This window comes from Bubalus kerabau, chromosome 13 (assembly GCF_029407905.1).
Source record: "Bubalus kerabau isolate K-KA32 ecotype Philippines breed swamp buffalo chromosome 13, PCC_UOA_SB_1v2, whole genome shotgun sequence".
NCBI lineage: Eukaryota > Metazoa > Chordata > Mammalia > Artiodactyla > Bovidae > Bubalus > Bubalus kerabau.
The window spans coordinates 51,275,456-51,285,528 of NC_073636.1; the positions used below are offsets into that span (position 1 = coordinate 51,275,456).

General features: G+C 40.6%; 1 non-coding gene across 1 annotated transcript; it reads left to right on the forward strand.

The window, feature by feature from the left end:
* Positions 1 to 746: 746 nt before the first annotated feature.
* Positions 747 to 819, forward strand: TRNAC-ACA (transfer RNA cysteine (anticodon ACA)). Its single transcript has one exon. It is a non-coding gene; the product is annotated as a tRNA-Cys (tRNA).
* The last annotated feature ends 9,254 nt before the right edge of the window (positions 820 to 10,073 follow it).

A 10,073-nucleotide genomic window follows, 5' to 3' on the forward strand; every position in this document is an offset into this window, starting at 1 on the left:
ACAACAGCTTTGGTCAATAATTTGAATTTTCTGAAAGAAACCCGCGGATTGCCATTTCTTGCTGGGAAGTCTTCTGGCAGTAGTTTCACCTAATCAGGGTAACAGCATGTATGACAGTCAACACTCACTGAACACTCTCCCCTGACCTCTTTCTCATGGAATGATACAGTGTATCCCAGGAGTTCTTTACACTGTCTAAAACTGCTGGTGTACATGTTTTTATGAACCTGGGAACTGGGCCTCCATGGGAAAAAGCAATATTTCACCTGGGAAAGCTGGATAGTTGTAGCCTCAGACCTGCCAGAAAAACACACCAATTATCTCTTCATAGAAACAGCAACTTTGGTCAAGTATTTGAGTTTTTTGAAAGAAACATGCTGCTTTCCACTTCTTTGTTTGGAAGTCATCTCTTAACACTACAATTTCACCTAAACAAGGTAACAACAAGTATGGCAGTCAACACTCACAGTGCACTCTCCCTTGACCTCTTTTTCATGGAATGGGGCAGGGTGTCCTAGCCATGTCTTTACAAAGCTCTGAAACATCAGGGGAACATGTTTTTGTGATCCTGGGTATTGGGACTTGGTGGCAAAAGAAGTATTTTCCCCTTGAGAAAGCTGGATACTTGCAGCCATAAAACTTCCAGGAAAACAACTTGGTTCGTTTTTCTCTTCATAACATCAATAACTTTGTTCAAGTATTTCAGTTTTTTAAAAGAAACTGACCATTTCTCTTTCTTGGTAGCTTCCCTGGTAGCTCAGACGGTAAAGCATCTGCCTACAATGCAGAAGACCCAGGTTCGATCCCTGGGTCAGGAAGATCCCCTGGAGAAGGAAACGGCAACCCACTCCAGTATTCATGCCTGGAAAATCCCATGGACCGAGGAGCCTGGTGGGCTACAATCCATAGGGTCACAAAGAGTCGGACACGACTGAGCGACTTCTGTGCATGTGTGTGTGACCATTTCTCACTTCTAGCTGGGAAGTCATTTGACATTACAGTTTCGCCTAACCAGGGTAACAACAGGTGCGGTAGTCAACACTCACAAAACACTCTCCCCTGACTTCTTTTCTCATGGAATGGAATAGTGTGCCCTAGGTGTGTCCTTACACAGCTCTGAATTGGCAGGGAAACGTGCTTTTGCGAACCTTGAAATTGGAACCTGAAGGTAAAAGCAGTATTTTCACCTGTGAAAACGTGTTAGTTGCAGCTTCAAACCTGCCAGAAAAGCACACTGGTTTCCTTTTCTCCTCATTACAGTGACAGCTTTGGTTAAGCATTTGTGCTCAACAAAAATGGCTGCTTGCCACTTCATCCTTGGAAGTCATCTGAGAGTAGAGTTTCATCTAATCTGGGTAACAACAGATATGGCATTCAACACTCACAAAACACCCCTCCTTGACCTCTTTTCTCATGGAATGGTAGAGTGTGTCCTAGGTGTGTCTTTACAGAGTCTGAAACCACTGGTAAACATGTTTTTGTGAACCTGGGAATTATGGTTTAATGATAAGACTGTTATTTTCTCCTGTGAAAGCTGGATATTTGAAGCCTCACACTGCCAGAAAAACACACTAGTTTCATTCTTTATTACAACAACAAATTTGTCAAATATCTTAGTTTTCTGTCAGAAACTGGCTGCTAGTCACTTCTTGCTGGGAGGTTCTATGACAGTACAATTTCACCTAATCATTGGCAGTCAGCACTCCCAGAACACTTTCTCCTGAACTCTTTTCTCATGCAATAATGCAGTGTGTCCTAGGACTATCTTTACACAGCTTTGAAACTGCAGGGAAATATGGTTTTTTGAACCTGGATATTGGAGCCTAATAGCAAAAAAAGGATTTTCCCCATGTGAAGAGTGGATAGTTACAGCCTCCAAACTGTAAGAAAAACACCCTGATTCATTTTTCTCTTTGTAACAACAAAAAGTTTGGTCAAGTATTTGAGTTTTCTGAAAGAAACAGGTGTTTCCCACTTCTAGCTGGGAAGTCATCTGAGATTACAGTTTCACATAATCAGGGTAACAACAGGCATGGCAGTCAACACCTGATTAATGACACAGTACTCCCAGATGACTTCCTGGCAACAAGTGGCAAGAAGTCTGTTTCTTTCAGAAAAATCAAATACTTGACCAAAGCTGTTGTTGTAATGAGGAGAAAAATGTGCCAGTGTGTCTTTCTGTCACGTTTGAGTCTGAAAGTAACTAGCTTTCACAGGGGGAAAATATTGCTTTTGCCATCAGGCCCCAGTTTCCAGGTTCTCTAAAGCATGGTTCCCTGAAGTTTCAGAGTTGTGTAAAGACACACCTAGGACAAACCATATTATTTGATGAGAAAAGAGGTCAGGGGAGAGTGTTCTGTAAGTGTTCCTTGCCATACCTGTTGTTACCCTGATTAGATGAAATTGTACTATCAGATGACTTCCCAACTAGAAGTGCTGTCAGCCTGTTTATTTCAGAAAACTCAAATACTGGACCAAAGCTGTTGTTGTAAAGAAGAGAAGAATGAACCAGTGTGTTCCTCTGGCAGGTTTGAGGCTGCAACTATCCAGCTTGCACAGGGGGAGAATACTGCTATTGCCATCAGGCTCCAATCCACAGGTTCACAAAAATATGTTTTCCTGCAGTTTCAAAGCTGTGTAAAGATACTCCTAGGACCAGCTCTACCATTCTGTGAGAAAAGAGGTCGGGGAGAGGGTTCTGTGAATACTGACTGCCATAAATGTTGCTATCTTGCTTAGGTGAAAATGTACTGTCAGATGACTTCCGAGTAAAAAGTGAAAAGGAGCCTTTTCCTTCCAGAAAACTCAAATACTTGACCAAAGTTGTTGTTTTAATGAAGAGAAAAATGGACCAGTGTGTTGTTTCTGGCAGTTTTGAGGCTGGAATTATTCAGATTTCACAGAGGGAAAATACTTCTTTTGCAATCAGGCCCCAATTCTCAGGTTCACAAATGCACGTTTCCCTGCAGATTCAGAGATGTGTAAAGCCACACCTTGGACACTGTACCATTCAATGAGAAAACGTATCAGGGGATAGTGTTCTGTGTTTTCTGCCATACCTGCTTTTACCCTGATTAGGTTCAGATGACTGCCCAGCAAGAAGTGGCAAGAAGACTGTTTCTTTCAAAAACTCAAATACTTGACCAAAGTTTTTGCTGTTATTAAGAGAAGAATGAACCGTGATGTTTTTCTGGCTGTTTTAAAGCTGCAACTCTCCAGCCTTCATGGGTGAAAATATTGCTTTTACCCTCAGTTCCCAATTCCCAGGTTCATAAAAACATGCTTCCCTGATGTTTCAGAGCTGTGTAAAGAAACTCATAGGACCCACCATACCATTCCATGAGAAAAGAGGTCTGGGGAGAGTGTTCTGTGAGTGTTGACTACCATAACTGTTGTTATCCTGATGAAGTGAAACTGTACAGTAGAAAAATCTTTCTGTAAAAAGTGTCAAACAGACTATTTCTTTCAGAAATCTCAAATGCCTGAACAACTTTGCTATTCTAATAAAGAAAAATAAAGCAGTGTGTATTTTTCTAGAGAGTTTCCTAAATAGTTGAGCTGCAACTATCCGGCTTTCACAGGGGGAAAATACTGCATTTGCCATCAGGCCCCAATTCCCAGGTTCACAAAACATGTCTCCCTGCAGTTTTAGAGCTGTGTAAAGACACTTCTAGGACACTCGGTACCATTCCATGAGAAAAGAGATCAGGGAAGAGTGTTCTGTTAGTGCTGACTGCCATACCAGTTGTTACCCAGATTAGGTGACTGTACTCTCAGATGACATTCCAGCAACAGCAGCCTGGGTTTGTTTTATTTTTTTTTTTTAATCAGAAAACTCAAATATTGACCTAAGCTTCTGTGGTAATGAGGAGGAAAATGTAGCAGTGTGGTTTTTTTTTGGCAGGTTTCTGTCAGCAACTAAAAGACTGTCACAGGGTGAAAATACTGCTTTTGCCATCAGGTCCCAATTTCTGGATTCACAAAAGTCTGTTTCTCTTCAGTTTCAGAGTTATGTAAAGACACACCTAGGATGCACTGTACCATTCTAGGAGAAAAGATATCAGGTATACTGGTCTGTGAGTATTGACTGCAATACCTGTTTTTCTCTGATTAGGTGTAACTGTACTATTAGATGAATCCCAACAAGAGGTAACACCCATCTATTTCTTTCAGAAAATTCTAATATTTGACAAAACTTATTGTTGTAATGAAGAGAAAAGTGAACCAATGTGTTTTTCTGGCAGGTTTGAGGCTGCAAATATCCAGCTTTCACAGGGGAAAATCCTGTTTTGCCATCAGTTTTCAATTCCCAGATTCACAAAATCATTTTTCCCTGCAGTTTCAGAGCTTGTAACAAGACACCTAGGACACAGTGTTCCATTCCATGAGAAAAGAAGTCAGGGAAAAGTGTTCTGTGAGTGTGTGTGCCATACCTGTTGCTGCCCTGATTAAGTGAAAGCATACTGTCAGATGGTTTACAAGCAAGAGAGTGGCAAGCAGTGTGTTTCTTTCAGAAAACTCAAATATTTGACCAAACCTGTTGTTTATTTGAGAGACAAATGAACCAGAGACTTTTTCTGGCAGGTTTGAGGCTGCAACTATCCAGGTTTCACACTGGGAAAAAAGTCTTTGACATCAGAACCCAACTTCCATGTCACAGAATCATGTTTCCATATAGTTTCAGGGCTTTGTAAAGACATTCCTAGAACACACCATACCATTCCATGATAAAAGAGGTCAAAGGAGAGTGTTTGTGACTGTTGACTGCCATATCCATTGTTATCCAGATTTGGTGAAACTGTACTGTCAGATGACTTCCCAGAAAGAGTTGGCAAGAAGCTTGTTTCTTTCAGAAAACTCAAATACTTGACCAAATCTGATGCTATACTGAAGAGAAAAATGAACCAGTGTGTTTTTCTGGCAGGTTTGAGGCTGCAACTTTCAAAGAGAAAAATAGAGCTTTTGCAATCAGGCCCCAAATTTCAGGCTCATAAAAACATATTTCCATACAGTTTCCAAGCTGTATAAAGAACTCCTAGGACACAGTGTACCATTCCATGAGAAAAGAGTGTTCTATGAGTGCTGACTGTCATACCTGTTCTTATCCTGATTAGGTGAAACTGTAAACTCCCACCTAGAAGTGGCAAGCAAACCGTTCCTTTCAGAAACCCAAACACTTGACAAAATTTTTGTTGTAATGAAGAAAAAACTGAACCAGTGTGTTTTTCTGGTAGGTATCATCTGCAGCTCTCCAGCTATCACAGGTTAGAATACTGCTTTTACCATCAATCCCCAATTCCCAAGTTAACAAAAAAAAAATGTATACCAGTAGTTTCAGATCTGTGTAAATACACACCAAAGACACAATATACCATTCCATGTTAAAAGAGAGAGGTCAAGGGAGAATGTTCTGTGATTTTTGCCTTCCATAACTGTTCTTAGCCGGATTAGATGAAACTATTTTCAGATGACTTCCTAGCAAAAAGTGGCAGGCAGTCAGTTTCTTTCAAAAAACACAATACTAGACCAAAGTTCTTGTTGTACTGTGGAGAAAAGTGAACCAGAGTGTTCTTCTGGCAGGTTTGAGGCTGCAAATATCCAATTTGCACCAGGGGAAACTATTGCTTGTGCCATTAGGCCCCAATTCCCGGGTTCAAAAAAAAATGTATCCCTGCAGTTTCAGAGCTGTGTAGACAGTCCTAGAACACCCTGCATCATTGCATGAGAAAAGCGGTCAAGGAAGAGTGTTCTGTGAATGTTGACTGCCATACCTATTGTTACCCTGATTAGGTGAAACTATCCTGTCAGATGTCATCCCAAAAAGAAGTTGAAAGCAGCTGTTTTCTTTCCAAAAACTCAATTATTTCCCCAAAGCTGTTGTTGAAATGAAGAGGAAAATGAACCAGTGTGTTTTCTAGAAAGTTTGAGACTGCAGCTATCCAGCTTTCACAGGTGAAAGTACTATTTTTACCATCAAGCCCCAATTCCCAGGTTCTCAAAACAAGTTTTTCTGCAGTTTCAGAAAGATCATGTAGAGATGATTTTAGGGCACACTGTACCATTCCATGAGAAAAGAGATCAGGGGAGTGTGTTCTGTGAGTGTTGACAGCCATACCTGTTGTTACCCTGATTAGGTTAAACTGTACTCTCAAGATGACTCCCCAGCAAGAAGTGACAAGCAGCCTGTTTCTTTAGGAAATCTCAAATACTTGATCAAAGCTGATATTGTAATAAACAGAAAAATTACCCGTTGTGGTTTTGGGGGCAGATTTGAGGCTGAAACTACCTGCTTTCACAGGGGAATAAAACTGCTTTTGCTTTTAGGTGCCAATAACCAGATTCAGAAAATTATGTTTCCCTGCTGTTTCAGAGCTGTGTAAAAGACATTCCTAGGACACACTATACCATTCCATGAGAAAAGAGGTCTCAGGAGGGTGTTCTGTGAGTGCTGACTGTCATTACTCTGAACTGGTGAAACTGTTCTCAGATGACTTCCCAGCAAGAAGTGGCAAGATGCCAGTTTCTTTCAAAAAACACAAATACTTGACCAAAGTTCTTGTTGTGATGAAGAGAACAATGAAGCAGGGTGTTTTAGGGGCAGTTTTTTAGTGGCTATATCTACCCAGCTTTCATGGGGGGAAAATACTGCTATTGCCATCAGGCCCCAATTCCCATGTTCACAAAAGCATGTTTCCTTCCCGTTTCAGAGCTGTGTAAAGAAACATGAAGGACACACTGTACCATTACATGAGAAAAGATGTCAGGTTAGAGTGTTTTGTGTTGACTACCATACCTGCTGTTACCCTGATTAATTGAAACTGTAATGTCAGATGACTTCCCAGCAAGAATGGCAACAGCCTGTTTCTTTATGAAAACTCAAATGTTTGACAAAATCTGTTGTTTTAACGAAGACAAAAATGAACCAGTGTGTTTTTTTGGCAGGTTTGAGGCTGCAACAATTCAGCTTTTACAGAGGGAAAATATTGATTTGCCATCAGGTCCCAATTCCCAGGTTCTCAAAAACACATTTGCCTGTCTTTCACAGCTGTGTAAAGGCATTCCTAGGACACACTGTACCATCCCATGAGAAAAAGGTCAGAGGAGAGTGTTCTGTGAGTTTTGACTACCATAGCTGTCATTACCCTGACTAGGTGAATCTGTTCTGTCATATGACTTCCCAGCAAGAAGTGGCAAGCAGCTGTTTCTTTCTCAAAACTCAAAAAATTGACCAAAGCTATTGTTTTATGATGAGAAATATGAACCAGGGTGCTTTTCTGTCCAGTTTGAGGCTGGAACTATCAAGCTGTTACAGAGTGAAAATACTAGTTTTGCCTGCATGTGAGAGTTGTGTAAAGACACTCCTAGGATGCACTGTAAGATTCCATGAGAAAAGAGGTCAGGGGAGAGTATTCTGTGAGTGCAGACTACCATACCTATTGTTAACCCTGATTAACTGAAACGGTACTCTCAAATGACTTCTCAGCAAGAAGTGGCAAGAAGCCTGTTTCTTTAGTAAAACTCAAATACTTGATCAAAACTGTTGTTGAAGTGAAGAGAAAAATCAGCCAGCGTATTTTTCTTGAAGGTGTGAGGCGGCAACTATCCTACTTTCACAGGTGGAAAATACTGCTTTTGAAATCATGCCTCAAATCCCAGGTTCAAAAAAACAGGTTTCCCTGCAGTTTCAGAGCTGTGTAAACACTTGCAGAACACACTGTACTATTCCATGAAAAAAAGGTCAGAGTGAAAAAAAGGTTCTTTGAGTGTTGACTGCCATGCCTGTTACCCTGATTAGATGAAACAGTGCTGTCAGACGACTTCAAAGTTTTAAATGGCAAGCAGCCTGTTTCTTTCAGAAATTTCAAATACTTAACAAAGCTGTTGTAATGAAGAGAAAAATGAACCACTGTGTTTTTCTGGCAGATTTGAGACTGCAAATCTCCAACATTCACTGGTGGAAAATACTGGTTTTGCCATAAGGCCCAAGTTTGCAAGTTCACAAAGACATGTTTCCCTGCAGTTTCAGAGCTATGTAAAGACAATCCCATGATACTATGTACCATTCCATGAGAAAGGAGGTCAGGGGAAAGTGTTCTGTGAGTGTTAATGTCATACCTGTTGTTACCCTGATTAGGGGAAGCAGTAATATCAGATGCCTTCCCAGCAAGAAGTGAAAAGCAGTCTTTTCTTTCATAAAACTCTAATGCTTGACCAAAGCTGTTGCTTAAATCAAAAGAAAATGAACTAGTGTGTCTTTCTTGAAGGTTTCAGGCTGCAACTCTCCAGCTTTCACAGGGGAAAATATTGCTTTTGCCATCAGGCCCTATATCTCAGTTTCAAAAAAAACATGTTTCCCATCAGTTTCAAAGCTATGTAAACACTCTTAGGACACATTGTACCATATCATGAGAAAATAGGTCAGGGGACAGTATCCTGTGAGTTGAGCTATGCCTGTTTTACCCTGATTAGCTGAAACTGTACTATAAGATGACTTCACAATAATAAGTGGGAAGCTGTCTGCTTCTTTAAGAAAACTCTAGTCCTTGATCAAATCTGATGTTGTAATGAAGGGAAAAAATGAATCGCTGTGTTGTTCTGTCAGGTTTGATGTTGCAACTATCCAGCTTTCACTGGGGATAAATACTGGTTTTGCCATCAGGCCCCAATTTGCAGGTTCACAAAGACATGTCTCCCTGCAGATCCAAAGCTATGTAAAGACACTCCTAGAACACACTGTACCATTCCATGAGAAAAGAGGTCAAGAGAGAGTGTTTTGTGAGTGTCGACTGCCATATCTGTTGTTACTCTGATAAGGTGAAACTGTACTGTCAGATGACTTCCCAGAAAGAAGTGGCAAGTAGCCTGGTTTTTTAAGAAAGCTCAAATACTTGACCAAAGGTGTTTTTATGAAGAGAAAAATGAACCAAGGTGTTTTTCTATCAGTATTGAGGCTGCAATTTTCCAGCTTTCACAGGAGGAAAATATTGCTTTTGCCAATGGTCCCCAATGCCCAGGTTCAGAAAAACATGATTCTCTGCAGTTTCTGAGCTAATAAAGACACAACTGGGACACACTGTACCATTCCATGAGAAAAGAGATCAAGGGAAAGTGTTCTATGAATGTTGAATCCCATAACTGTTGTTACCCAGAACAAGTGAAACTGTACACTCAGATGAATTCCCAGCAAAAAGTGGCAAATAGTGAATTTCTTTCAGAAAACTCAAATATTTGACCAAAGCTTTTATTGTAATGAGAAGAAAAATTAACCAGTGTATTTTTCTGGCCTGTATGAGGCTGCACCTACCAGCTTTCTAAGGGGGAAAATACTGCACTTACTTTAAACCCCAATTCCCAGGTTCACAAAGACATGTTTCAGTACAGTTTCAGAGGTGTGTGAAGACACTCCTAGGACACACTGTACCATTCCATGAGAAAGAGTTTAGGGGAAAGAGTCCTGTGAATGTTGACTTCCATGTCTGTTGTCACCCCAATTAAACGAAACTGTACTGTTAGATTACTTCCCAGTGTGATAGAGCAAGAAACCAGTTTCTTTCAGAAAATTCAAATACTTGACAAAAGCTTCTGTTGTAATGAAGATAAAAATGAATCAGTGTGCTTTTCTAGCACGGTAAGGCTGATACTATCTGCTTTTACAGAGGGAAAATACTGCTTTTGCCATCAGGCCCCTATTCCCAGGTTCACAGAAACATGTTCCCCTGCAGTTTCAGAGCTGTGTAAAGACACTCATAGGAAACACTGTACCATTCCATAAGAAAATAGGTCAGGGAAGAGTGTTCTTTGAATGTTGACTGCCATACCTGTCATTACACTTATTGGTGAAACATTACTGTCAGGTGACTTCCCAGCAAGAAGCGGCAAGCAGCCTGTACTTTCTAAAACTAAAAACCTAACCAACACTGTTTTTGTAATTAAAAGAAACGTGAAACACTTGGGTTTTTCTGGCAGGTTTGATACTGCAATTATCCAGTTTCTAAAGGTGGAAAGTATAGCTTTTACCATAAAGGCCAAATTCCAGGTTCACAAAAGCATGTTTCCTGGCTGGTTCAGAGTTG